This window comes from Peromyscus leucopus, chromosome 9 (assembly GCF_004664715.2).
Source record: "Peromyscus leucopus breed LL Stock chromosome 9, UCI_PerLeu_2.1, whole genome shotgun sequence".
Lineage (NCBI taxonomy): Eukaryota > Metazoa > Chordata > Mammalia > Rodentia > Cricetidae > Peromyscus > Peromyscus leucopus.
The window spans coordinates 59,380,686-59,408,588 of NC_051070.1; the positions used below are offsets into that span (position 1 = coordinate 59,380,686).

Genomic DNA, 27,903 nt, shown 5'->3' on the forward strand with positions numbered 1-27,903 from the left:
CTGGCCTCATTCTAGATGACTTAATGCCCTGCCAGATTACTTCCTGTCCCTTGTCCTCGTGTCTTAACAGCATGGGAGCCTTGACCATGGGAGCCTCAGTGTACAGCTTCCTTTCATTGGATTCTTCCTCCATCTTGAGCACCTGTCCTAACTCACATGCTCTCCTGGATGCTGTAGGATGAAGAAGCCAAGACAAGAGGACGCATCCGGACAGACAACCCATGAACTGACCCGGATGTCCCTGCCTCCCTCTCCCTTCCCACTTCATTCACTCCTTTGAACAATGCTATGGTTTAGATCACCTATTAGCCCCAAGGTGAAGCGACTGGAGTTCAGAGAGTAGAATGGCCTGCCCATGCCTCTCCGCATGGCTGGGGAGCATGTCTATGCCCACCATGCAAGCCTCTCTGCATGCTGTCTGTCACAGCTCTCCTCACCTTTCCTCAACACTCACCCCATACTGGGGTCACCTGGGCACACAGAGGCTTCTCTTGACACATGTTAACCCTCAAGAGGGTGTCTAGAAACTTGGGGTACGTGTGCAGTTGGTGTGCTAGGGCGAGCCTTTGTGTCTGTTCTGATGGCACGTTGCTTTGACCCTTCGATGACAGCAAGCTTGGGTTTGAGCACAGGCGGCACATGTCTCCAGAGATGGATAGCCGGGGTGGGCCAGGAGCTGAGGCAGAGCAGGCAGAGGTGGGGTGAGCACCGGTAAGCACTGAGCAACTGGAGACAGGAGGACAGTGTAAGAGAGCGGGAGCTGGTCTAGATCCTTCAGCTCCAAGGGCAGGGCTGCAGCTACGGACCTCCAGAGCTCTCTGAGCTCTAGTGATTACCACGTGTTCAGAACAACTATGCACAAGCCTCACCTTCCAACCCCCTCAGACCTATGTCAAAGACCAGGTCTAGATGGGCCAGGCCAGGAACAGTCACCAACACAGCCCCATAAAGGCCACAGGACTCAGGGCCACAGGCTGTCTCCTGAGTATGAGGGTGGGTTCTAGAACCTTCCACAGCCAGGCTGGAGCATCTCTCTCTCTCTCTCTCTCTCTCTCTCTCTCTCTCTCTCTCTCTCTCTCTCTCTCTCTCACACACACACACACACATACACACACACACACACACACACACACACACACACACACTCCAGCTGAGAAGCTGTTGACATGGAGGAAAGGTGGAGGGCCAGCTGCCAGCTCAGGCCCTGTGTGCAATGCATCACATCAGAGCTATTTTTAGCCCTTTTCTCCCAGTCCCGATATCAGCTGAGCTGGGGGGGGGGCGGCCTAGGGAGAACAAACCAGAGAGCAGGCATGAGATGGCATTTCCTCCCAGTGGCTCAGGGCAAGGGTGGAGAGGCACATCGAGCAACCTCTGGAAGCAGGCAACGGCAGTGAACATGCCCAGTCTCCTGAGCTCCAGAAAAGTCTGCATCTCCTCTCAGTCCTCATTTCTCTGCCCCCCCATCCACCAAGAGCACCCAGTACTCAGTAGCTGAGGCTTCTCCCTTGGCTGGCTCTGGGCAACCTCATCAACACCGCGGAGCCACAGGGCTGGGGTGGGACCAGCCAACACGGGAGTCTGAGCAAAGGGATCATCTAGCTCAGCTCAAATGCTCACCCTTTCCTATGGAAAGAGACCACTGGATCTGGGTTTGGGGAAACAACTCGGGCATGAAAACCAAAAGGTCAAGGTCATCCTCAACTATCGGAGACCCTGTCTGAAAACCAAACAAGAAAACGTGCCCACTTAGCAGTTTCCACTTTTCACTGTGTGCTTCTATCCTCCGGCTTTCCTGGCACCCCTCCATGTGGCCTCCCCACCTTCTCCAGGTCCCCACCATACATGGCATCTGACTCTCTCCTGCAGAGGGAAGTAGGGCCCTCTAGCAGCAGAGTGTGGGCTGCAGCCTTGGCTCCTCTCCAGGGTTCCAGCCGTGGGTTCCTGCACCCAGGAGGACATGACTGTTTGTGGACAGGCCCTAAACTAGGCAGTCAGGGCTCCCATACACCATGCATAGAGCCAGGGCTTGCCCAGCCACTAAGGAACTAAAGACTGTGGGAGAGCTTCCAACAGGATGACTGTCCTCGATGTCGCACATCCACAGCTGTCCCCATTTTACAGATGAGAAGAATCATCTGTAAAATGGTATCATACCGATGGTATCAGCTCACCCAAGTGCACAGACCAGAATGTACGGATTGTGCTGTCCCCAAAGCGCCAGAGGTTCTGGGAGCAGGGCAGATGCCAGGTGGAGGTAGAGCCCAAGGAGGGGCTCAGCTCTCCGTCCTGTCCCTGCCTGGGGCTCCACCCACCCTCTTCCCGCTTTCCCCAGGAGCCTCTGAAGTCAGGAACTCTGAAGTCGGCCTCTTTCTTCTCCAGGCGGTGTAGTGCAGACAAGCCTGACTGGACAGAAGGGTGGGGACCAGAGGTGGGATCCCCCCACTGCCCACCAGCAGCCCTCACTTCTAGGTTGTCTCAGCCTGGCCAATGGGGTGCATAGGGGTTCCCCAGAGCTCTGAGTCCACAGGCTACCCAAAAGCCCTACTGAAGGTATTGTGGTAGGGCTCCTTCCTTCCAGACCAGGTTCATGAATCCCCCATCTCTCCAGGGACCCCATGCAGAAGGCAGCACCCATTCCTTCTGGGAGCCATGAGGTGGAGGAGTCAGCTGCGTGAGGGCTATGCATCCCTGCCTTCTCTGTCATCCCCACAGACAAAGAAGACCAGAATGACATCCCCACCTTGGGCCTCAGTCACCTCCTCTGAGCCTCCATGATTCTCTAACAGGACTGGCTGACACAGCCCTACCATGGTCCTAGTCTAAACTTCGTGTTAAGCACAGGACAGAAGAGCCAGGCTCTTCCTCAGACAGAGATATGAATAATTCATCCCTTTGCACTTCAGCACATTAGGAAATAACCCAAGCCAGCAACCACATACGATACTGCTGGCGAGCGCCAAGGACTCTCTGCTCTCTGGCCAAGCTCTTTCCTCCCAAGGTCACCCAGGAGCAATCGCGGAGCACTTCCTGAAGCAGTTGGCTCACTAGACATTTCACACATGCCATCCTGTCCGACCCTCACATGTGTCCCACCGGGCAGCTTCTCTTGTCATGCCGTTCTGCCCAGGAGAAAGGAGATGCACAGAGATGGTGAGTCACTTGTCCAAAGTCACACATGGTGGGTGGGGGGGTTGGCGTTCACTAGTGTCTTGCCTTTTGTACATTGAACAGCCACATCAGCTTCCCGGAGCTAGTCCCGAACCCGCTACCTGAAGTCTGGAGCACACAGCATCCCAGGTCCCCACCCTTGGAACTCAGGTTCCACCTGGGGCACACAGCAAGCCAAGGAGTAAATAGTAATAGGACATAATGCCAGGATGGGAAAGGGGGGGTGGAAGTGGAGACAGAAGTGGCATGGGACACGGAGCCCTTGGAGCAAGCTGCTGCACTCTGCAAACAGTCCAGAGAAGGAGAAGGCTGGAGGAACAGCTGAAGCAACTCTGGGCAGGCAGGCAGGCTGCAGCCAGAAAGAGTTCATCTCAAATAACAGTCACAGCCCCTGGCACACTGCACCCAGATGGCTCCCCTAGCTTTCACTCCCAAGTGTCCCTGCTCTCTTACAGGAGTCCCCAACTTCTGAGCCTCAGTGTTCTCCCAGGCAAATGGAAAGGCTACTTTGCAGGACCTTATGACCTCTCCCACATCCCACCCCCAATGCCGACGATAGACACATAGGACCAGAACTAATCTACCCTTTAGGCAGGAGGGGCAGTGATTCCCAGGGTCCCCTGCCATCTGCTCATTAGGCCCCACCTGACCAGACACAAATCAGCGAAGGGATCACACAGGGTCCATCCAGGGAACTCCTCACATGGTGTCCCTGGTGGGTAGAAGGAGTAATGTTTCTCTCTTGCCTGGTCTGAGCTGGGCATGAGGAATCCAAGCCTGGTCAGGCCCTTGACATCAGGAAGGAAGGGTGTGGTGGTGGGGGGCAGAAGATTTATTTCCCTCCCCCTCCTTCAAGGAACTAGGGGAAACTGGTATAGAAGGTAATTCTGGGCCAGGTGGTGGGGGGCAGGACGGAGAAGGACCCTCAACGCAGGTGTCTTATTCCTCCAGATGTTGTCCGAGGTCTGCCACAGGACCCCCCTTACCCCTCTCTTTTCCCCAGTGTCCTCTCCCCCTCCTTACGTCTCAGCCCACCTCCACACAGAAGAGGTCTGAGCTCATCTGCAGGGCCCACCGGGGACGCTCCTCTCCGGTAGGGAAGCCAGGGCCTGTGTATTTAGCGTATGATACACTTGGTCATGCACACGACACCAGCAACAAGTCCCCAGGAAACACAGGGGAGAGAAATGTCAGAAGCTCTTGTTCGGGGCATGCGCCTGCCGGTCGAAGCCACTACTCCGTTGTGAGGGCTGCAAGGCTCCCACAGTCCTGCACATTTTTGTTCACCTCATTGTAAAGTGATGGGGGGAATGCTGGGTGATCCGACCGACTCCTCCCTTTTGCCCACGGCTTTATTCACTCGAGTTCCAGGTGTGCAATGTGACAGCTTCGGTACACTCTCGGGATCCTGCACCAGCACCGTAGCCTCCTCCCGAAACCTTAGCACACACCCCACAATCCTGAACCCATTAGCAATGGCTCGCCATTCGCCAATGTGCTTTGGTCAGCAGATCCTAGATACGCCGTCCAAAGGACTCAGGATGCATGGCACAGTCCAGTGTCTGCAAGGTCCCTGGCTGGGTATCAGGTGTCAGCGCCACACTCCTTTCTGTCACTGAGTCTTTCACACTGTAGGTTTGGGACAGTTAGCTCACCCATCCAAGGGATGTTTATTGTTTCCAGCTGATGCTATCTATGGTAAAGCACATAGGTATGAATGTCATGTACAGATTTTTTTTTTAAATGGATGTATGTTTTTGCTTCTCTTGGGTATTTATCTAACTGGGATTGCTTGGTCATAGATTAACTCTACATTTAACTGTCCGAGGAGCTTCCAGGCATTTCTACAGTGGCCCCGTAGTTTTACGCGTCATCAACAATGTGTGGGGATTCCAATTCTCCACATCTTTGCCGAAGTTGCTATTGTGTTTTTTTTATTTCATTTTAGTTCTGCTAGTGACGTGGGGTGGTCTCTCACTGTGGCCTCCATGCATCTTTTTCTAATGCCTAGTGATGCTCAGTATCTTTCCACTTGCTCACTGACTGTTAGTATGTCTCAGAGAAACATGTACCTAAAGGTTTATTGGAGTCTTTTGTTCATTTATAGAGTATATATTTTCTCTGTTATTAAGCGTTTTCGAGGGCTGGAGAGATGGTTCAGCAGTTAAGAGCACTGACTGCTCAGCAGAGGACCTGGGCTCAGTTTCCAGCACCCACATCAGGTGGCTCACACCAGTTCCAGGGGAATATGATGCCCTCTTGTGGCCTCTTCAATAACTGCATGTATGTGGAACACACACACACACACACACACACACACACACACACACACACACACCAGGCAAAACACTCATACCTAAAATAAAATAAATAGGTCTTGAAGAGAAGTATCGTGTCCATTCATTTAACAAAATCCTCTATTCTGGATACAAACTTTTAATCAAATATGGAGTTTGCAGACACTGCCTCTCACTTTGTGGGCTGTCTCTTCATCTACTGGATGCGGTCCTTTGAAGGACAAAGGCTTTGAATTCTGATAGAGTCCAACATGGCTATGCTTCCCACTATCTCCTGTGTTTTGCTGTCATGCTTAAGATTTTGTCTAATTTAAGGTCATGAAGATTTTCTCTTTCATTTTCTTCCACAAGTTTTATAGTTTTCATTTTTGCATCTGTGTCTACGATCTGCTGTGAGTTAGTTTGTGTGTGTGCTACACTGAATTCTTTGGCATTTGGATATCCAGTGGTCTTGGCAACATTTGTTCCAAAAGCGTTTCCCCCCAATTTAATAGCCTTGGCATCTTTGTCAAATATCTATTGCCCAGGCATGCTGCAGAATCTAGTTGGGGGGGGGGAGTCGGCTCAGTAGATAGGAATGGTCACTATAAGGAGAAGGATTTGAGTCTGAGTGGGCCCTACCACCCATGTAAAAATCTGGGTTTGGGCCTGTAACCCCAGTGCAGTAAAATGTGAAGACAGAGGGAACATTGGGACTTGCTGGTCACCAGCCTTGTTCTAGGTTCAGTGAGTGACTCTGTATCTTAGTCACTGTTCTATGGTGAAGAGACACCATGACCCAGGCGACTCTTATAAAAGAAAACATTTAATTGGGGATTTGCTTACAGTTTCACAGGTTTAGTCCATTATCATTCAGGAGGGGAGCATGGGGGCACACAGGCAGACATGGTTCTGGAGAAGTAGTTGAGAGCTGTATCCTGATCCACAGATAAACAGACAGATGATAGATAGATAGATAGATAGATAGATAGATAGATAGATAGATAGATAGATAGACAATAGGTATAGAGGCCTGCATGGGTTTTTAAAACCTCAAAGCCTACCCCCAGTGACACACTTCCTCCAACAAGGTCACATCTCCTAATCTTCAAATAGTACTACTCCTCTGGGGGACATGATTATTCAAACCACCTCTCTGTCTCAGGGTAGTAGGGTCGATAGTAATCCATCAAGGAATCTATGTCCTTCTCTAGCCTATGTGTGTGCACACAGGTACATGAATCACACACAGAACACACTCACACACATACAATACACACATAAAACTCTATCACACACAATACATATGTACAACACATGCACCATTCCATACACACATGCAATACATATCACACGGAGCACACACATTCACACACAATATACACATAGTATACATAGACAACACACAAAGATATGCAATACACACATATAAGACACACATACGGAGTTTACTTCTGAGACTTCTGCTCTGTTGATGCGTGTAGAAGGGACACACAATTCCTTTAGCTGTGTGGTATTCTTTCCCAAGACTGTCTCATGCATTTTATTTTTTTGGCGACAGTCTCATTATGTAGACCAGGCTGCCCTTGACCTCACCATCTTCCTGCATTAGCCTCCCAGTTGCTGGGTTATAGGAGTGTGCCGGGCTTCTCCCTGCCTCTTTAAGCAGGCATTTATGGAAAAAAAGAAAAGACTGTGATGTGTCTACATGCATCATGAAAGTGGACTCATTTCCTATCACCTATGAGGAATGTTATATCATGGTCCCCTTTTATAGAGAAACTGAGGCATGATGTAAGCAGCTTGGCTGAAGTCATGCGAGTCGAGAGTCTGTGTGGTTCTATTTCCACCAAGAGACACCCAGAGAGCTATCGGAAGCAGTGTGACGAGTGTCTCCATTTTACAATGAGTCAGGGTACAGAGAAGCTTGCCCCAGGCTCGCTGTGACAAAGGCAGAGTGACACCCAGGGTCCTGGTCTAGGAACGGCAGTTACCTCATCCATATCTTAGGTTTCCTAAGATCTCCACTCCCTCCTGAAACACAGACCAACCCAGCTCACACTACGATGATGGTGACTTACCAAATTATCCCCCCAAACCAGAGAAAGACCTGCCGAAGACAGAAGGCATGGGGGTACATGCACACCACTGCAGCAGGAATCACACCACTCTCTCCTCTACAGGAGAAACGGACCCCACCCAAGATCATGCTCAGACGCAAAGCATGTGTCTCCCCCTCTTCCCCCCCCCCCCAGCACTTGGCACAAGTCACTGTAGTTTAGTCTCTCCCACAGGGTTGGTTCCTCTGCATTTGTGACAAAGGAAAGTGGTATTAGTCTCACTCCACAAATGAGGACCCCAAGGCTCAGTAGGATCAAATGTACGCTGAAATCCTATTTGCCGCAATCAGATGGACTTCCTGGAATGTCCAAGACCACCCTCTGCCAGGGGACCTGGTCCCCTGATCCTACCTGCACCCCTTAGTTTCACTCATTGTTATTAGGGTCATCCAGTTCACAGGGAAGTCACCCCATTAAAATGTCTGTCCAGGACTCCATCAGTCTGTCTAATCCTTCACACACCGCCCCCCCCCACACAATCCCTACACCAAAACCCTAAGCAAGGGTCTCAAAAAGTGACTGCATCTTGAGGTGGAAGGATTGAAGCCTCTCTACCCTCGGGCTCCCAGATTTTCGGGGAGCCTTGAGGAGCCACTCAGTACATGGTGTCCCTTCTCCACCAAGGAAGGCTCCAGGTGGCTGGGGAGGTCCAATACCAGCCTCTCACTGCCTTTGCAGACAGACATGCAGCAGCTCTAAGATGCTGATGACTTTGCTCCCAACAGGAAAGAATGTGTGTGGTAGGCAGGACAGATGGAGAGAACACCCGCCATGATGTGTGCCACCCTACCCGTCTCCCAGCGGCAGAGTTGGCTCCAAAGCTCTTGGCCATCCATCGCCACAGTGGGGGAGGCATTTATCAGGGCTTTGAATGGGCCTCTCCCCACAGGTCAGACCAGACTAGAGGCCAGGGATGTTCACACAGATTAGAAACGCTTGTTTCTATCCTAAGAACTTGAGCCAACAAATACGTCAAAGCTAAAATTGACCTCTCGTGCTATTAAAGTTTTAAAAACCTGAACCAAAGCATTATGAAAAAGAAAACCGTGATTAAACTTTGGTATTTACTAAGTTAAAATGAACGGAAGAAACTCATGGTGATTTGGAATATGTGTGGGCCTCTCTGTGTGCCCTGGACTCCCGATAAGTCTCTTGCTCTCCCCGACCATTAGCCTGAGTCAGGCTGAAGCGTCCAAAGGGCTTATGATGCTGTTTACCTCACCCTTGAATCTCAAAATAGTCTGAGTTAGGCTCTGCAGGCCATTTGATGAGATGGAAGTCCCATTTGGATGATGCCCAGGCCCAGTCATCTGGAAAAGGAAGGCTCTGTCTGAGCCATCTGTGAGAAGCCTTGGGGGACAGAGATCTGAAGCCCTGGATTCAGATTTGAATCTGGCCCTCTGGCATAGGCACTAAACTAACACAATTAGGAGATTAGAAGTGTCCTACTGGCTGGTTTATGTGGCGTTATCTTTGGTTAAATCAAATGGGAGGATGAACATCCTAGGGCAGCACCCCCCACGGGAGATCAGAGCTAAGTTTCTCTGGACAGGGTCATCGTAAAGCCTGGACAGCCACAGCTGAGTACAGCTACATCACTAGAGGAAGCAGCAAGCTGGCATCCATCAAGGTTGTCAGTTCAGGAAGTGGAAATGGAATGCTAGTGGAGTCCCTTGAACCAACTCCTTCACTTCAGGCAGACTTCACTCCGGCTGTTGGCCTGGCCTCAGCTTGGCCACCAGACTCACAAGCAGTGTTCCAGTGTGCCTGCGTCTCTCATCTTTGTCCTTCCTCCTTCCCAGCCCAAAGTGGGGATAATCCAGTCCCTTGACAAGAAATGGTGTGTGGCCTGAGGGCTCTGGAGAAAGGCAGTTAGGGGCTGTCATCACTGGGACAGGGACAAAGACATGGTATGGCCAGTAGACAAAGGTCTCCTCTTTTGTGCAAAGTCAGTTCTACATTTCCACATTAAGCTGCGTGCAGAGCCTAGTTCCTCTTATGGACTGAGACCACAGGTCAGGTTGCCAGTAACAAGTCAGGGTTCTCTACACCCTGCATGGTGACCTCTGCTTGTGGATCACCATGGGCTCCAACTGCTCTGTGGGTCCCTAGACGGGAGATTTCACAGAGACAACGACAGCTCACACAGCTGCCCTACCTATCCTGTTCCCACTTAGCAAAGGGAGGAGTCCAGGACTAATAAGCTTGTGCACAGAGGACCTTTGTCCTCTGTGGCCCAAGTCGGGGAGGCGGGAGCATGCTAGGAGGACCCCTGGACCAGCATGAGCTGCCACCACTAAATACCACCATGGGAACAGCTTTAACGAGACATTTGGTTCTCACCACTAGGGTCAGAGAATCCAAGATCAAGGGTACTGACAGATTTAGCTCCTGGCGAACACCACTTTCTGCCAGCTGGTGGTCCGATAGGTGTCCATTTCCTGCCTGTAGATGAGTGTCTTCTTGCTGTGTTCTCACATGCAGGGACAGAGAAAAAGCTCTCCATCGTCCACTCTTCTGTAAGGACACTGATACCATGAGGGGCTCTATCCTCCTCACCTCCTGCACAGAGGCTTGGGAGACAGAGCATTCTGTGACTCAGCATCAGCAGGAAGGCAGGAAGAACCATGCACAGGATGGCCATTCTTTTGGGTCTTTATCTCTAGGTTCTCGTGATGAAAAAGAATGGCCCCCATAGGCTAAAATAGTTGACTGCTTAGTCATCAGGGAGTGGTACTACTGGAGAGAGATTAGGAGATGTGGCTTTGTTGGAGGAAGTGTGTCATTGAGGGTGGGCTTTGAGGTTTTAAAAGCCCAACCCAGGCCCAGTATCTCTTTCTTCTTGCTGCCTGTGGACCTGTATAAAGAACTCTCAGCTCCTTCTCCAGCACCATGTCTGCCTGCATGACACCATGCTCCCCACCCTGATGATAAAGGACTAAACCGCTGAAACTGTAAGCCAGCCCCAATTAAATGTTTTCCTTTATAGGAGGTGCCACAGTCATGGTGTCTCTTCCCAACTATAGGACAATGGCTAAGACCGTTCCCATGGCAGGAATATTCTGGAAGGAATCCACGAATAAGCAGCGGAGGCTATCCATGGCTTTCTAAACACAAGTTTCTGTGGCCAGGACCGGTAAAGACCCAAGGTGTTCAGGGTGCAGTATTTAAGGTGGCACTCACTCTCTTGGAGCTGGCCGTGTGTATACACACCTGAAGATCTTAGAATGGACAGGTGAAACCCTGCTTACCTCATCCTAGGCCTGACTTGTCCTGACTCTCTTCAGATTGCTCCACCCCCCACAGGGCCCCGTGGGTCACTCCAGGGGCCACAGGCAGAAGCAGATTTACCTCCAAAGGAACCCTCAAGTCTGCCAGCCTACAGAGAGTGGGCATCCCATAGGCTTTTCCCCCTGGCGGAGGGCTGCCTAGAGTCTAAGGGCAAGAGGCAGAGGTCCCCACAGACAGGGGAAGGGGAGAGCAGGGAATTAAGGCAGTGAGCCCCAGGCTTTCCCTCTAATCAAGGAGCAAGCTCATCTCCACAGAGGATAAAAAGGAAAACCTTTGGAATTCCCACTAGGTTTCGGGCTGGCTGCCATTTTTGCATAATCGACTCGCTGGATCCTGAACACACTCCAGTGAAGGGGGATGTGAGTCTCAAGTTACAGATAAGAAGCAAAGATTCCAGGGTGTCAAACGATATGCTCAAGGTCACAGAGAACCTATGCCTTGTCCAACACCCAAGACCAGTTGTCTCAAGATCCAGCCACTCTCTCACTCCCTCATCTCCTCATCCACTCATCCCTTCAAGGTGAGGGATGCTGGTTCTGGGCTCAAATGAGAACTCCAGGCAGAAGCCATGGGTGAGCAGGAACAGCATATGTCACTGCCTGAAGTCTCAGGGAAGGTGGAGCGAGGAGACAGAACCCAGCCTAAGAAGTCAGGCTTTCCCTACACACAAAGGGAAAGCCACTGATAAGATTTCAACAGTGAAGCCGCAAGAGCCAATTGACCAATTAAGAAGATCACTGTGGCATTGGTGTGCCGACCAGCTGGGAATCTGGTGGCCATGTGGCAGGCAATTGGCTACTGGCAACATTCCAAGCATGGGGTAGTGGGAACTTGAATGAGGCATTATGGGAACCTCGAGCTAGAAAGACTTTAGAACGATGGCTGCCTTCTTCACAGAGCTGGGGTCTGACTAGCAGACCTGCTAGCTGTGACTAGAGGAGAAAGCAGGAGTAGCCATGGGCTTGGAAGCCAGAGCTGGATGCGTCCTTAGGACGGGGAGGGAATGCCCAGCAAATATGCAGTGATAATAAAGACCTTGGAAGTCAAGGCTATGGGAGTTATTTAAAGTGTCTGCCAAACAAGAATAAAGACTAGAGTTTAGACCCTCAGAACCTGTATAAAAGCCAGGGGCTGCATCTTACATCTGTCTATAACCTCTGCACTAGGAGGAGGCAGAGACAAGAGGATCCCACAAGCCCATTGGTAAGCCAGCCTAGCAGAATGGGTGAACTCCAGGTTTAGTCAGATACCCTGTCTCTAAGGAGAAAGTGATGGATGATTGAGAAAGATAACCGGCGTCAACGTCTGGCTTCCATATGCACATGTACACAAGCATACACGCATGCAAGCATACAAGCATACAAGCGCGCGCATGCATGCCCGCCCACCACCATGCACACACACATAAACCCACACAAATACATTTATGCACCACACACACAAAACAATACTAAACATTTTCGAGGCTGCCATTTCAGATCCTTATACGTGGAACCTACCCCGACAGACCCGGCAAAGCACCAGCCTCCTCTTGGTCAAATTGCACCTGGGTCTTAAGGGAGTCAGCCACAGACCGGGGCATGGAGAAGACATCACAGGCCCTCAGTTGTGTTCCTTTGTAGTTTTCCTCAGAGGGTTGGCCTGCATTTGCCCACAACCTCTTTGCTTTTCTCCCGGGCAGCAGCAGACTTCCATGGGTGCTGTTGTCAGCTCAAAGGGAGGCCAGGCAGTGAGGCCAGGGCCTTTAACCACACCGAAGACCCCTGAGAAACATCATTCCCTGACAGCAAAATGGGGCATTCTGTATGCACTGGGCACAAATGAGTGCCTCATTATACCCTGTGTTCTTCAGCATCAATGCTGTCCCTGGCTTGGGGGAGGGGGATTGTTTGCACCTTAAGCCCTCAGAACGCCCATCATGTCCCATGCTGTTCTCTGGAGCACAATGCAAGGCCCTTGGCCTAATCATGGCTTTGGGAGGTGCAGGAGTTGGGAGGAGGCGGCTCCCCTGGAGCACACAGAGGGGACTGATTTTCCGCCTTTTTAAAGAAGAAAATGTAGGCACTAAGCAGGCTTAAAGGCTTTTTTTTTCTGAAGCATAATATCATACAATAGAGGGGTTATTAAGTCACATACTACAAGTTGTTCCATAATCAGCTTTGTGCTGCATTTCTGCGCCCCCCACCCCAAGCTGGGAGGCAGAGTCACTATGTGGGACTAGCAGCTGCCACGAACCCCTGAGGAGAGGCCCCCCCAGTATGGTTTTGTTCGTTTTTTGGTGCTGACCATCTTTCACAGGGAAGGAGGCCTCGGGTTCGTTGTCTCTTTCCTTCTTGACTCCATTTTCACAGGGAGCTTCCTGTGGTTCTTCTATGTTTGGAGATACACAGAATCTCAACTTTGCATCTTGCCTGCATTCCCAAGGTATGACCATCCTTTGAGCCCGGGCATTTTTCTGGGTCCCCTAACTCACCCTTGCCCATTACAATGGGCTGAACATGCTCCTTCCGGCCCTGTTTTTCCCGTGATACCCTCCTTCCCCTGGCTCCAGCCATTTGAGGACCTCTGCACTAGCTTGTCCCCCTTGGCAGACAGTACTTTCTCCAGAGACACACACGCGGCTTTCCCCTTCAGGGTCCCGTTGAAATGCCATCTCGCCTGGGCACCCTGCTGAAGGGTCTTTGTCCCTGGTCCACATTCTTTGTTTCTACAGACATTTTCCCAGCTGCAACCTCAGATACGGCTTGCCTGAGATTTCAGGGTGTGGTTTGTCAGCCCTTACTGGGGTATGGCCACACCATGTGGGATGGGATTTCTTATCTGAATCCAGTGTCTAAAATGGAGTGTAGCACTGAGTCCCCCCAGTGAATCACTTCCCGAGTGAGTGAAGTACACACGGCATGAACTTTGGGACCCTGGATTTGAAATGAAACTCACAGTCATGCCCCTCTCTAGGCCTTCATTTCCATCTCTGTAACGTGGGCACCACGTCCCCATCAGAGAGTAAAGACTGAATGTAGGCTGTCAGCACAGAATAAACAGCCAGCAGATAGGAGCATGCTTATCTTCTCTTGCTGCAGCCACGCCCTCCAATATTTCTGTAGCTGTGAGGGCTGAGACACCAGAAGGTACCAGAAGTTGGTGGGAGTGTCATCGGTCATGCAGAGACAGGAAACTGGGGGGTCCACTGTGCCCTTGGCCTCTGCGGCAGCGACGGGGATAGGTCTGGCTGCCAGACCCGCTTCCTGGTGCTGAAAGGAGCCCCAGAATTTCTGCCAGTCTCATTCTCTGAAGCGCTTTCCCTTCTGTGTGGTACACACCTGAGCGGGGACAGGTTGGGTTTTGCTTCAGTTTCCCCAGCCCAGAAGCCACGACAATTGCACAGACTTGCTGGCTCTTCAGCTCATGTTCCCTTCCCCGTTTCTTGAAGGGATGACCAAGAGCCACTGACAGGCTGGAGAACCCAGCAAGAATATTTACAGCGCTCTTGGCTGACCACTCAGGAAGACACATGGTCAAGGCTCTGAGGACCCATTCATTAGCCAGGAAGCTCTAAGCGAAGCAGGTGGCAGATCTCTGGATCCTGTGGACCGATGTCCATTGTGATGGCTATCTGTCAACTTGACACAACCTAGAATTACTTGAGAAGATTCTCAATCAGGGATTGTCTGCACTGAGTTGACCCGTGGACATGTCTCTCTGTATGGGTGGGAGTTGTCTTAGGTTATCTGATGTGGGAAGACTTAGCCCACTGTGGGTGGTACCATTCCCTGGGCAGAGGTTCTGAACTGTGTAAGAGTGAAGAGATGAAGCTGAGTGCAAGCAAGTGAACATGCACGCATTCATTTCTCTCTGCTCTTGACTTGGACTGATGTGACTAGCTGTCTCCGGCTCCTGCTGCTGCGATTTCCCCCATAGTGATGGACTATACCTGGAATTCTGAGCTAAAATAAGTCCTCTCTTCCAGAAGTTGGTTTTCATCAGAGTATTTCATCACAGCAACAGCAATGAAACTAGAGCATCCATTTTAAGCCTTCTTTCTCAGTTCTGAGAAGTCCAGGGGGCTCCCTGTGTTCTGACAAGGGTGCCAGCCTGTTGAGTGTGGCTCTCGTCTGTGCATATTGCCAAGTCTGCACCTATGGAGAGGCTGGAGCCGTGGAGGTCACAGACTACCCAGTCTGGGGCACAGCCTAGGGGCAGCTGTTTCGCTGTAGCCGTGGATGCCTATCACAATGCTGGGCACACACACAGCCATATTGAACAGGAACTCAGATAGGGACCAGACTGTCTATGGTCCTCCTACACAGTAAGTTCAGGCAAGCAAGACCCTATGGAACCAGTTCCCTGTTCCCCTTTCCAGGAGGAAAAGGTAGATGGCACACAGCTCCCTGGAGACTTGGGGAATGGGGCCTGGTGCCTGGAAGCTCGGGTTTCCTGCCTCTGGCAGCTGCAGGGCAACAGAAGGCCGTCTGGCAACTTTACTCCGCTCACTCTTCCTCTGCACTGAACGCCAAGGCGAGAACTCCCGAGCAGATGTTCGTTCCTGCTCCCGTCACCACCGAAAGATGCCGGGGACGCAACCGATCTGTGCCCAGGCCAAGCACTTCCAACTTCCTCACTGTTTCTGCCTCACACAAGCTCGGGACACCAGGTCCCCCAGGAGACAGACAGGTTTTCAGCATGCCCAGGTTCCAAGCTCCTCTTGGTTCCCAACTCACTCCCAGCCCGGGCTTTGGGAACTTCTGGGGTACTCTCAAACTTCAGGCACATCTGAGTTACTAAGGTTCAGGGCAGGCTTGCAAAAGAGATGGCGGGGCTCTGCTCCCAGAGTGTCTGGGGTGAGGCCCAATATTTTTGCATTTGAAATGAGCTCCCAAAGGATGCCCATGGAAGCCCTGCTATAGCCTCACCACTCTGTATTGGCACCGGCTGCATCAGTACCACCTAGAAGATGAATTAGCGATAGCAGTTCTGAGGGTCTGCCCTCAGACCTCCAGGACCAACTCTGTGGGTGGGATCAGAGAACGTTGGTTTCTGTGAGTGCTCTAGGATATTCTGGTACACACTTCACTAGAGAAGGCCTTAACGCCTCTTGGAGTCCACTGGGGGAGCACTCGGGATGCTGAGACAGCCTTCAGCCATGAGCTTGGTTGTTCCTGTGGCTCCCCAGATGATAAGCATGTGCAGTTACATCAGTGGACTGCTGCCCGGACGTCTGCCATAGCTGCAGTTCTTGGGGACGGTGGGTTCAAGTGAACCAAGCTGAGGAATGTATTCCCACCTTCATCCTCCAGTGACCAGCTGAGGCTCCTCCTGCCCTGCTTATGCTGTGGGTTGAAAGGCGGGAAATGCCAGCTTCACTCGGGTCACACATGGACTCTTACTGGTCTGTGTGGCTGCTTGTGGGATGGAACAAGAGGGAAACGTTCATTCCAGCAAAAGGTGAGGTGAAGGAGGAGTGAAGCCCCTAGCTCTCCTGTGGGACAGTAGACCACAGGGTGCTGGAATGCCGGACTTCAATTCCCCCGAAGTGGCTCGGTGGCTTCCTTATTCCTAAGCCAGCCCTCTGCTCGTTTTCCTGCTCCCTTTGTACCTCTGTGTGTCCAAACTCCCTAGGAGGGTTTTGATTCCGTTTCTCTAAAGCAGGGCTGGGGAGACAGCTCTGTTGGTGAAGGGCTCACTGCATAAGCATGCCACCTAAGCTGGGTCTTCAGCACCCACACAGAAGCTAGGCATTGAGACGTTCTCTTGTTCTCCCAGCTCTGGGAAGGTGGAGACAGGCAAATCCGGGGCTGGCTGGCCAGCCAACCGAGCCAAATCGGTGAGTCCCAGGTGGTGAGAGACACAGTCTCAAAAAAATAAGGTAGACGACAACTGAAGAAGACACTTGGGGCTGTCCTCTGGTTTCCACACTTGGGGTTGTCCTCTGGTTTCCACACTTGGGGTTGTCCTCTGGTTTCCACACTTGTATACACATATCCACACATATCCTCCCTCACCCACATCAACACACGATGACACCTGCACACACCACATACACACAGAACAACAGCAATATTAATAATAAATATTTATTTATTTATTATTGTTAAAGAATAAATATTTATTATTTGGTATCAATGTATTGTTTAATAACAATCCACTTGTTATTATTTAATAATAAATATCTTACAATTATTACTATTTCTCCAAAGCTGATGGGTCTGCTTGAGAACAGAAGGCATGGGTCCCCCCATTCACTGGAGGGCTGAGGTGACCCAAGTGGTGTGGGTGCAACAGGCACTCAACGCCAAGCATGCACTCCACAGAGGTGGCCATTCCTTCCCCATTGGTTTTATTCAGTTACGCTACTGCCCCACAAAAAGCAGCATGGCCACCAATCTAAGAATGCCCCCCAAAGGATCAGTCATACTCAAGATCACAGAACTAATGAGGTGTTTCTGTCATCAAATATGGGCCTTTCCATCCCCCAGGAGCTCCCGTCGGACTATAACTCTCTTACAGAGCAGGCTCCCCACCTGTTACGCTGACTAGCAGGCCACACATGCTCAGGCAAGCACACTGTTTCACAATCCGAGAACCCAAGAAAGCACTCAGTAGCAAAGTCTAGAGGCCATGGCAGCCTGGGGAACCCCAGGACCACTCTGCCCTATGGTAGACAGCTGAAGAGCATCTGTGCGGAAGAGCTTAGGATTCTCTTATTCCAGGACAGCCATCCAGGAATGCAACCAGACTGACAGCAAGTCATGGAGGTGCTGAGTTCCCCATCACTGGACAGTCTGGAATGAGACTACATTGCAACCTTGGTGTGACTCAGAATGGGTGACAGCTGATACTGTCCCTGCACCCGCAGAGCAGCCGGAAGTCTCCAGCAGCCTACAGCTGAGCCCTGCATGGTTGGCTGAATGGAGTTTTGTCACCACTCTCACTGGATGTGTGAGTCCTGAGGACCCTCCTCAGGGGCAGTAACGGAGGATGATTCTAGTCTGAAGACAGTGTCGGGTCATACAGAAGCAAAGCGCATCAAGTGAGGGAATTACTGAGCTGTGGTGACTATGGTTAAGAGCACTTGCCTTCCAGGACCAGGCAGTTAATTCTGAGTGAATGGCAGGTGTTTTTTTGCAGCCAGTGGTGGCAATACAGGCCGAGATTACAGAATACAGTGTATCGCTCCACCACATGGCCCTCCGACCTTTGGATTTCCACCCTTTGATAAAGATCACAAATCAGAATGGTCTACCTGGTCTAGCCACCTTTCATTCCAGTAGCAGGGATGATGACTGGAAAGGGTCTGGCTCTAGCTCCTGGGTACCCACCCCTCCAAGTCCTAGCGACACCCAGGGGCAAGCTAGCCCACCCCGTGACTATTACCTAAACCCTAAATTGCCACCATTCAGAACAGACCTACAGGAGAGAATGGATTTATTGCCCGATATGCATATTTAATGACTTTCAAAGATAGTTCATAAATATACCATGCAATTTATTGGTATTTAATGTTATCCCTTAATGAGTAATTTTTAAGCCATTCAACACTGGCCAATTTGGAAAACTTAATAGAACATTCAATAACTCTTGTCAAGTCTTAATAAATTCCCATGGATTTCTACATCTTGGGACAAGCACTCCATTTAAAACAAATTGAATAATACATGTGATATGGGGGAGGGGGAATAATTTATTGAGGGCTGATTTAATGGGAACAGGTGTATTCTAGGTATAATCTTCTCTTTTTTAAAGTGTATGTGTTGTAGTCATGTGTGGTATGTAAGCATGTACATCCATGTTCTCGCATGTGGAGCACAGAGAAGATCGTTAGGTATCCTGCTCTTTCATTAACCTTATTCCCTTGAGACAGAGTCTCTCACTGAACCCAAAGCTGCCATTTCAGTTGGGTCTTTCCCAAGATCCACCTGTTCCTGCTACTCCACAATGTTGGAATTACTTGTTGTGGTTGTGCTCAGCTTTTATGTGGGTGCTGGGAATTCAAACTTGGGTCATCATGCTTGTAAAAAAAAAAAGCATTCTTACCCAGAGCCATCTCTTCAGCCCCCAACTTGGGATTACTAGGGTTTCTGAAGCACTCTCCTCCAGTGGGGGGGACAATGGAGAGGAGGATGGAGACAGAGTGGGAGATGGGGAGGGAGGGAGGAAGAGAGCGAGAGCACAGACACTCCCATGCTGGCTAAAGACAGCCTGGCTAGGTGCTTTAGTCTCTGATCTGGTCTACAGGCTTCAGCCCAGTCCTGGACCCTCCTATCCTTGGGGTCCCTGCCCCGCCCTCTCTCTGACCCCTCCCCTTCCCTCCTCTCTGTCCCCGCCCTCTGCCTTCCCTGCCCCGCCCTCTCTCTGACCCCTCCCCTTCCCTCCTCTCTGTCCCCGCCCTCTGCCTTCCTGCCCGCCCACTCTCTGACCCCTCCCCTTCCCTCCTCTCTGTCCCCGCCCTCTGCCTTTCCTGCCCCGCCCTCTCTCTGACCCCTCCCCTTTCCTCCTCTCTGTCCCCGCCCTCTGCCTTTCCTGCCCCGCCCTCTCTCTGACCCCTCCCTTTCCTCCTCTCTGTCCCCGCCCTCTGCCTTTCCTGCCCCGCCCTCTCTCTGACCCCTCCCCCTCCCTCCTCTCTGTCCCCGCCCTCTGCCTTCCTTGCCCTGGTTCTACGCTTTGCTCAAGGTGCTTGCCCTCAGCTTCCACCACTGTCTTGCACAAGAGGCTGACACATGGCCTTGCCCTCGGTCACTCTTGTGCCATGGGCAAGATGATCAACTTAGCTCAACTTTCTGGGTCCCCTGAACCCCATCCTGCTCCCTTCTCAGCCACAGCCTGGAACAATCCCACACCCTGGGGCACTGCTTCAGGAGTGGCTCACTGCCAAGGTCACATCCCTATCTGGCCTCCCATCCCCATTTCCCCGATAGTCCAACTTTTCCGACGAAAGCCCTGCTTGACCTAGGGCCCAGCTCCCACCTCATCGCCACCTCTCTACACCCTCCTCTGCTCTCCCACTGAAAAAGGCCTCACCTTGCCTATGGGACTCCTGGGGTCTCAGGGTCCAACCTGCTCCACACCACTCTCTGCCCTTTGAGCATATATTCCTGCAGGGCCTTCTGAAGTCCTATGCATATTTGCTAAAAGAACTCATGCTCCCAAGAACTCTGCACCCAAGACTCCATGCAAGGAGCTTGCAAGAAGAGAAGCACAGAGAGGGAAAAGCCTCTGGAGAACTAGAAATGGTCGAGCTGGGTGCTGAGCATGAGGCCACAGTCCCATTCAGATGCCTTCTAGGCACAGGAGTGGCCACAGGACAGGAGAGAATGCTTTCTCTCACTCAGTGTCAGCTAGGTCCAGATGGTCCCATACACGAGGAAGAGCAAGGGTCAGTCACTTACTTTGAAACTCAGAGGAGGCAAAGTGCGCCAGCTCCCAATGGCGTGTGCACAGATAGTTGTGGATCTGAGTGCACAGACAGGGAACTGCTAGGTTCTCTGAGAATGGAGTTGGCAACAGTTCCTAGTGCAGGGCTAGTAAACCAATAGGTCATGTAGTTTGGGGCCTTCCCTGTTCCAGGTGAGGCCCGCAGTGACCTGAACCAGAGGCACAGAACACAGCAGAGGAAACATTTCCAACATGAGGTTGGTTGGTGTGGCAGTGACAGATCGGAAGGACAAGGACGATGAGATGTGAAAGAGGATTGGGTTTTCCAGGAAGCCCTTGGGACCCCCGTTGGTAGTGGGATTGGAGGGAAGCAGTTTAAAAAAGATAATCCCCTATCTGCAAATCTCTGAACCAACCAAACCCAAACATTAATACTAGAAAGAGGAAAGGTCCACAGGACTAGAGTGAACCCCTGAAATTCAGCCACTGCCATGCACTTGCCATAAAACTAAACAGAATTCCCTTTACAGGTAAGCAAGCAGCGACACCCACCTTCCCCTCACGGCTTGTTGGAGCGGCTGACCACACCGTCCCTGCAATTTCTTCCGTGTAACTAAGGTAACCCTTCACACTCTGACTTGACATCTTTCTGTGATTATTAGTCTTTAGTAGAAGTGTAACTTTGCGGTCAATAACAGGACCTATCACTGGGTCGAGATGTGGTTCCTCCAACCCATATACCACAGAAACACAGTCAATGTTTGGAGACTGTCAAGAATTCCAAAGGCTACTGGCTCCTAGAGTGAGGCACCTGACATCCAAACTGAGGACTGAGGCCGCTGCTAAACCTCAAGTGGAGGGTAATCTCAGGGGCAAGGGCTTCAACCAGAGCACCAGCCCAGGCCACCTCAACCCCTGAACGAGGCCCCTCCCATGGGTTCTGCTTCGAAGGCCAATGCTGGACAGCACAGCCACACTCTATGGAATCTCCAGCCGGGCTGCGCTCTGATTCCCCCTAACCGAAAACCATTTCCAAGAAAGCAAAGGAAACGCTTAGTTTCCCAAGAAAGAAGGAAATCTGGGGCAATTTCCTGTGTCCTAATTTTCTCATCTAAGATATAATAATATAAAGCAGCCCACAGTGACAGGCACATTAATTTTTCGGGACTTCGGGTGTCACCTTCGTAAAAAGGAGAAAGAGCAGCACTCTTGAAAGCCCCTGCTCCCACTTCGTCACACCCGGGGGCTTCTCCCTGAATTCACACCATGCTCCTTAGGTTTATGGTCAGCCTTCCCAAGGCTGAGCAGGCACCCGAGTGGCCCTGTTGTGGCTGAGGGGAAATGGACAGACGTTCTCATTATGGATATTGGTGTAAAAACCATGATGTAGGGGACGTCTTGCTGGAGCCAGTTTGTTTCATGAGGAAATTATTGAAGGTCCAGAAAAGAATCAAACGCTGATGATGCCTAGATTTTTGTCCCTGACACATCTCGGGCTTCACGTGTGGTGACCCAAGCCTGTACCCTGACGCATCTCGGACATCACATAGGGTGATCCAGCCTGCTGCATCCTTGCTGTTAAGACAGCCAAAGGAAGGCACAGGCTGGCATGAGGGAGCAGACTCGGGGAGACCCGGCTGCAGGTCTAGGGGGTTGCACTGGGATGAGGTGGGTGCCACTGGTCCCAGGGGACCCCTGTTTCTGCTCTTTCCTATCAGTGTGGAGTTTATCTGTTCCATAGGGGTCTGTCTTAGTTACTTTCCTATTGCTGTGATAAGATACTGTGACCAAAGCAACTTATAAAAGAAAGCATTTGATTTGCCTTACCATTTCAGAGGGTTAGAGTCCGTGACAAAGGGTGAAGTCGTGTGGCAGGCAGCTGGAGCAGCTACTGAGAGCTCACATCTCACAAACAGGAGGCAGAGAGCACTTTGAGAATGACAAACATCCTTAGAAACCTCAAGCCTGCCTCCAGTGGCACACCTTCCTCACCAAGGACACACCTCCTAATCCTTCCCAAAGAGTTCCACCAACTGGGGAGCAAGTATTCAAACAGATGGGGGACATTCAAAACCCCACAAGTTCCCTACCAGCCAGCTTACAAGGTTGTAGTTCATGAAAGATATACAAGAAAATGTCCCCCAGCTGATAGTGTTCCACATGAGCTGGCGGTGTTGACTGGGGGTAGGAAACCTGCTTAGCATGCAAAGAATCGTGCTTGTGATTCCCCAGAAAAGTGTCCCACCACTTTGGACTCCAGGAGGGATCCAGGAATAAAAATAATGAAGTAAAATAAATGTAGAGAAATTATAAGGGCAGAAATGTTATTGATAAAAATCAATGAGTCAACAAACTTAAAAACAAATAACTGATCAATAAATTCAAGATTTCTGTTCTTGGGGGGAAAATAAAATGAATTACTAGACATATCCATGAAAAATGAAAAAAAGGCATAATGCTCTCTCTCTCTCTCTCTCTCTCTCTCTCTCTCTCTCTCTCTCTCTCACACACACACACACACACACACACACACACACACACACACACACACACACAAGAAATAGCAAGCCAAGTATGGGGACTCACGCCTGCCTGTAATCTCAGTATCAGGAAGCAGAGGCAAGGAGTTCAAGGCCAGCTGGACTGTATAACAAGACCCTGTGAAAGAGAGGAGGGAAGGAGTGAAGGGAGGAGGGAGGGAGGGAGGGAGGAAGAGGAAGAAAGACAATCGCAGACACAGAAGACATCACTACAAGAATCCTGAAAGAGTTATTTGTTTCATTCTATGTGGCTAATTCAGTGAACCTAATTGAACTGAAATACAGAAAATTATGGATTCCCAGAGCCAATCTCTGGAAAGAAAGAGAACAATTATAGAGGAAATCATTTCAGAGCTAACCTTGCTGAAAAAACTGGGTCAAGTTTTAAAAATTATTATTTCTCTGTGTGTATATGGTTGCATGGGTATGTATGTGTGAGGTGTGAGTCTGGAGACAAGTCGCGGGTGCCACTTCTCAGGAACCTGCTGCCTAGTTTATTGAGACAGGGTCTTTTATGGGCCTTAAGTTCCTGATTTGCTAGGCCAGGGAGCCCCAGGGATCTTGTCTCCACCTCCCCAGGGCTGGGGTTTTAAGCCGAAGTCATCACATCAGACCTTTTCCCAGTGGTTCTAGAGATCAACCACAGATCCTCATGCGTGTGTGGCGAACACTTGACTGAGCTGTCTCCTCAGCCTGGCCGACTGGTTTTATGGAAAACTTGTAGCTCATCATTAAGCAACAGATGAGTGCGAAATCTCTTTAGAATGTTCCAGAGCATAGGGAGGCAAGGAGCACTCAGAGAGAAAGCCCTTCTGTGGAATTAGCATAACACTGGCAGCGAGGCCCACAGAGAGGAAACATAAATGAAAGCCAAGGCCAATCTTAGAAATATTATTGCAAAATGCTTCAATAAAACATTAGCAAACAGAAGCCAGCAGCAGAGCGAGAGAATGACACATCCTAGACAAATGAGTCATGAGTTCCACAAATACACGGATGCACAAGAAATCATTACCATAACTTTCCATATTAATGGATCCACAGAGAGAGAGATCACACAGTCATCACCGCAGACACTGAGAAGGCATCGTATAAGATGGGATGCCCCTTCCCAATCAAGAGGAAACTCCTGTTTTCATTTGAAAACATAATGGGATTCTTACGTAGATACAGAATCTCACGCCCACACAAACACCTGTCAACCTGTAAGGCCACAATAACCGGTCTATTTGGGAAACACTAGATATACCCCAATATATCTATTACCAACACAATTTTTTAGTATAGATCTGAAGGTACTAGTTGATTGAACTAAAACATGGGATAAAAATTGGGAAGGTGGAAAAACTGGGCAAATTTTCAGTTGGACACTCGAGAGAATTGACTAATAGATGACTAAAACGGTAGGGCAGAGCCTCTCAGCCTTCCTGATGCTGAGACCCTTTAATACAGTTCCTCATGCTGTGGTGACCCCCCCCAACATAAAATTATGTCGTTGCTACTTCATAACTGTAATTTTGCTACTGGTATGAATCATAATGTGGATATCTGATATACAGGATATCTGATACATCAAATGAAAAGTCACTGAAAAGTAACCCAAAGGGAGATAGCTCAGTGAGTCAAAGGAGATTTCCTGCAAGCATAAGACCTGAATTTAATTCCCATGTTTAAAAAGTGGACGCAGTAGCATGTGCCTATCATCCCAGCACACGGAAGTCAGAGAGGAGAGCATCCCTGGGGCTGGCCGGCCAGACAGTCAAGATGAATCGGATGAATCGGGGTGCTCCAGGTTTCGTGTGAGACCACTTCTCGGAAAATAAGGTGGAGAGTGACTGAGGAAGACATCCAATGTCCATGTCTGGCCCTCAGTTCACATACACAGACATGTGTGCACATACACATATATGCACCCTCACAAATACACACACACACAGAGAGAGAGAGAGAGAGAGAGAGAGAGAGAGAGAGAGAGAGAGAGAGAGAGAGAGAGAAAGTAACATAAAAATCAGACACACAGAAATATACTCAGTCAGCAATGTGTAAGAAGGAAACATTAAAACTGTAGTCTGAGAATAACAGATTTAAGCAACAGAAACATGCCTCATGTTCTTAGCTAAGAAATTCCAGTACTTTAAGGATATAAACTGTTTCTGATTTAATTCACAAATTTAGCATGAACCCCACCAAATAAAAGCTAATGGCTTTTTTTAAAAAATATATAGGCTGATCCTCAAATCCATGGAGAAAAATAAATAAGAATATTTAGGAAGTTTCTAGAATAAATAGGAGTAATAAAAGGAGATTACTATCAGATGATAAACTATTACAAGCCTACAGAATAATAAAACAGTGTAGTACTAATGCGTAAGATTTAGGTAGATGTACTGGCTAGACTGTAAAATGCAGAATTAGACTGCAAAGCACACAGGAACCCAGTAGATGACAAAGGTGGGCAGAGCAACGGACTGTTTGATTGTGGTAATAGCCCAGACCATCCGGCATTAGGAGAAATGAAGAGTAGGTGCCTACTTTGTAATACATGCTAAGTAAATCTCAGATGCATGAAATATTTAAACATGAAATGAAATTAGCCCACAATGAGAGAACCCACAGGGGAATGTTTTTATACTTGTATGGTGCCTTTCTTTATACAATGCTATATCTAGGGGGAAAACAACCTACAATGGTAATTTTTATTGTTTTATTTATTTGAGTGTGTGTGTGTGTGTGTGTGTGTGTGTGTGTGTGTGTGTGTGTGTGTTTGTCTCAGTGCATATGTGAAGGTCAGAGGACAACTTGTGGGGTTGGGTTCTCTCCTTTCACCATGTGGATTCCAGGGATCAAGCTCTGGCCATCAGGCTTGGTAACAAGTGTCTATCTGTTGAGCCATCTTGCCAGCCCAAAGTTGATCTTTTTAAAAACAGCGTCTCATGGATCTCAGACTGGCCTCGAACTGACCCTCCTGCCTCCACCTTCCAGGTTCTCAGACTACAGGTGTGTGCCTGGCATGAAACCCTGGGCTTCAGACCTGCTAGGCAAGCACTCTAGCATTCCACCAACTGAGCTATAGCTTCATATCTTCAAACATGATTTAAAAATCATTTCTTCGTGAAAAAAAAATACCATGAAACCAAGAACAACAACCGACAGGGGAAAAAACACCCACCAACCAAGCAAACAAACAAAAATGAAAGGTGACAGAGCCCACTGTCTTTCCATTTCCTGTAAGCTTGGGGAGTTTTGCAAGCATTTCTCCGACCCAAAGGTAGAGGAAGTCTACTCAGTGACAGAGTGTTTTGATAGGTTTTTTTTAAGGGGGAGAAAAGGCACAGAGATGTGTGTATGAGCGGGGAGTAGAGTGTGGTTAAGAAGCAAGGTTTAGACTTGGACGCACCTGGCTTTGAACTGCCGTTGTACGTGTCAGGGGAATGACCGTGGACAATACTCCTTTTCTTCTCACTCTACTTCAGTCTCCTTATCTATGAAGTAAGAACATTAAGATCTTTTTCATAGGTTTGTTGTAAGGCTGGAAATAAGGCATTGTGAAGGTTTAACCGTGTGTGTCATATATCACAATCTAAACAATTCATGAGTACTGAATATGATGTTATTTAACAGCTTCAGATCCTAAAGAGACTACTGGGAAGACATGAAGAGATGAATCCCTCCTGCTACCATGCCCTGAAGAAGCACTTAGTGTCCAGAGTGTCTATGTCTCTATATCTGTCTCTGTGTCTCTCTGTCTTTGTGTTTCTCCTGTCTGCCTCTCTCTCTCTCTCTCTCTCTCTCTATATATATATATATATATATATATATATATATATATATATATATATGTATGTATGCATGAGTACCAGTGGAGACCATAAAGGGGCATGAGATCCTTTGGATCTTTAATTACAGGCATTTGTGAGCCATACAATGTGGGTTCCAGGATTCAAACTCTAGTCCCCCGATAAGTACCTTTAACCACATAGCTATCTCTATAGACCCTTGTGGGTTTTTTTTTTGAGACAGGGTCTCTCACTGGCCTGGAACTTGCCAAGGAGGCGAGGCTAGCCAGCCAGTGAAGCACCAACGTCCCTTATCTCTGCTTCCTCAGCTCCTCAGCGCTGGGACCCAAGTGCACACCACACTTGGCTTTTGACTTGGATTCTGTCTGTTCCTAACACTTTATTGACTGAGCTACCTCTTGAGTCCTATATTGGGACTGGAGTGGTTTTTGTTTGGTTGGTTGGTGGTTTTTGTTTGTTTGATTGGTTGGTTACTTTGTTGTTGGTTTTTTTTTTTTTTTTTGGTTTTTTTGTTGTTGTTGTTTTGTTTTTAAGATAGGGTATCACTATGTATTCCTGGCTAGTATGGAACTCATGCCCACATTGAGCCCAGGAACCCCAAAATGATGATGATATTGTTCACTGATCAATCTTCTCAGTCTCTCTGCTGCTTACTCAGTAGGATTACATTATTAACAGTGGCATAAATAAGAGAGCCATGCTTCTTTCATGCCCAGATCCTGGCTCTCCTTGGCCATATCAAGCAAAACTTTACACTCAGCCCCCGCAAACAATAGCTGCTCACATCTTCAACCTCCTTTCTTGATACAATGTTTTCTGGGTTATTCCTCTCTTACAATCTTCCCTTCTCTCCTACAGACTGCATCTGGATCCGTTTTGCTTGCACTGACTTCTTCTGCCTGTCCAGCACCAGGCACAAAGCAGATACTCAATGAATCTTTGTTTTGCCAACAAGTGAGTGAACAAACTCTGCAGCTCTCTCCAAGAAGGTCCACCATTTTGTCTGGTGAATTCTAGTCTTCTCTAAAACCTTTTCCTTTTTGCTCTTTGGGAATTATCAGCAGACATTATAGTCCTTAGGCACAAGCATTGCTAAGAGACCTAGTTATTATAACCGAGGATGAAAAACCATGGATGCACTCAGAAATGAGAGCTGTGAGGAGCAAGACTGCAGATGTTCCATGATGGTCGTTCATATATGGGGACAACCCCGGGGCCTGATCTCCATGTGCCAGCATCTCATAGCCAAGGGAGATAAGCTGTACCACAACTGCAGAAACTGGCACGAACTTGGGCACCAAAGAATGAAAAGAGAGCAAATGAAAAGAGTTGCTGGTCC

At 49.4% G+C, this 27,903-nt stretch overlaps 1 protein-coding gene and 1 long non-coding RNA gene across 2 annotated transcripts in view; one reads left to right on the top strand and one right to left on the bottom strand.

The window, feature by feature from the left end:
* The window catches only part of Xkr6 (XK related 6), a 225,335-nt gene that overhangs the window by 35,935 nt on the left and 161,497 nt on the right, over positions 1–27,903 (bottom strand).
* On the top strand, positions 1,956–27,874 carry LOC114703358. The gene is made up of 3 exons (XR_003736131.2): positions 1,956–3,153; positions 20,758–20,845; positions 27,423–27,874. It is a non-coding gene; the product is annotated as an uncharacterized LOC114703358 (long non-coding RNA).